This window comes from Penaeus monodon, chromosome 36 (assembly GCF_015228065.2).
Source record: "Penaeus monodon isolate SGIC_2016 chromosome 36, NSTDA_Pmon_1, whole genome shotgun sequence".
Lineage (NCBI taxonomy): Eukaryota > Metazoa > Arthropoda > Malacostraca > Decapoda > Penaeidae > Penaeus > Penaeus monodon.
The window spans coordinates 32,981,796-32,984,295 of NC_051421.1; positions in this window are offsets into that span (position 1 = coordinate 32,981,796).

Consider the following 2,500-nt stretch of genomic DNA (forward strand, 5'->3'; position numbering starts at 1 on the left):
TAAGCTTTATTAAAAACGAAGAAAACATTACTAAATTCTCCAATTTTAAGAATTCATGCGACAAGTACTAAGCGAAAATAAAACTCGAAAATGACAAAATAAGGTAACGAAATACCCAACAGTAAAAATACACGGGGTATACCTTAAAACACCAAAAAGAGAGAGAGAAAAAAAAAAACGCAAAAGGAGCACATCGCCTCATTAAGAACTGATTAAAAGTAACAAAGATTCCACCTTACCGCCTGAAAGCTTGGATCCTTGTGACCACAAAACAAAGAATCATCTCTCTACGCCAGTGCCGGATCTCACGGCTGAGAGATACACTCCACCCCCTCCTCCCCCTTGACCTGGCCGTTCGGGACACACACACACACACACACACACGCACACACACACACACACACACACACACACACACACACACACACACACACACACACACACACACACACACACACACACACACACACACACACATATAACTCTTCAGCAAGCATGCTTAGAAATGAGGGAAATCTAAGGTCAGACTAGGTGGAGACGGTCTTCCCCCCATCAGATACCCATGGCTTATATTTAAAACAAACCCTTGCTTGTAAATAAACTTATTAAAATACAAGTGAGTATTGTAAAAAAAAAAAAAAAAATACATATGACTCAATAGTCCCACACGGCAGAATGTGCAGATATACAGATATTTAAAAGAAAACGAGAATAAAAATTCATAACACAATATAACAAAAACAAAAGTACAAAAATTGGCAAAGCCCATTTACCACAGCATCTCCTTGTTTCCCCACAGCTTCCTGGAAACCGTCAGATACCGGCATTTGACAGCCTCGCGTTTGTTAAGGGGCAACTCGTAAATTCGCCCCACGTTCCTCCGTCTTTCGGTTCAAGATTCACTACGCCACCGTTATTGATATTATTATTATTATTATCATTATTAGTGGTATTATTGTTATTATCATGACTACTATTATTATTAGTATTATTATTGTTATCATTACTACTATTATGATTGTTGTTATCATCATCATCATCATCATCATCATCATCATCATCATCATCATCATCATCATCATCATCATCATCATCATATCATCATCATCATCATCATTGTTATTGTTATTACCATGATAATGATTAATATTATTGTTACTGTTACTACTATTACTGTTGTTGATATTATTATCATTATCGTTATCATCATAATTCTTACTATTGTCATTATTATTGCCTTTACTATTATTATTTATGGTGTTATCATAATCATCATTATTATCATTTATATTACCATGATTATATTTTTATAATCTTATCATTATCATTTTATCAATATCATTATTATCACGATGAATGCCCTTTTCCCTCCAAAATACTGTGCATCGTATGCACGTTTATAGTAGCCAATATTTTGCGTAAATCATTATTAGAAAGTTAAATCGACTGACATTTTGTAGAGTCTGCCCGACCTCCTCACTAAAGCATTTATGTTTCGACTAAACTTCAATAATTCAGGTTATATTCTCTAATTTTTAATCTGTGTATGCAATGAACGCTTGCTATTTGAACTCTATGTTGTCTTTTTATGATTTTCTTTGCTAAAACGCATTATACATGTAATATATCGTATATATTAATTCTGGATTGTTAAACTATGGAATTCCTAGAGTTTAACCCTCACAGAATAGATGTCGAAAGATGATTTTTAGATGAAGGATTTAGGTATAGATATAAATGGTATTTGTGTATGCATGTGTATGTTTATAGCCATATCTCACTTCAGACTGTTCTACCATCCAAGCTCTCTCTCTCTCTCTCTCTCTCTCTCGTTCTCTCTCTGTTCTCTCCTTTCTCTCCCTTTCTCTCTCTCTCTCTTCTCTCTCATTCTTTTTTTTCTCTCTCTCATTCTTTTTTTCTCTCTCTCCCTCGTTCTTTTTCTCTCTCTCGTCCTTTCTCTCTCTCTTGTTCTTTATTTCTTTCTCTCTCTCTCTCTCTCTCTCTCTCTCTCTCTCTCGTTCTCTCCCTCTCTACCCCCTCTCTCTCTCACTCTCTCTCACGCACATCACACACACACAAAAAAAAGCACACACGTTTCTGCTTTCAAGCAGATACCTTTCAATCCATACCTATCTCTCTATCTAATCTACCTACGCATCGAACTATCTATCTATCTATATAAACGAATATATTGCCCAAAGCATTCATTTCAGAACCCCAGAGCAGACCAACGTACGAAGCATGGTATGCAACCCCAATATAACGTATTCATGAGGCTCAAGTAACAATATGTGCAGCCGTTGAAAGTAAACATTAATCAGGCCTCTTGCTGACCTTATGTTAAAAATACTCTTCTGTGTCAATGTGCACAGCGAGCATACTCGAACGCATTAGTGGAAGACGCACACGGTAACACCGCAGACTGACAGAGCGGCTGATGGTGTGTTTGCGGCAGATAATAGGTACAGTACAGGCGTCAGCAGGGCGAGAGTGTCAGCTA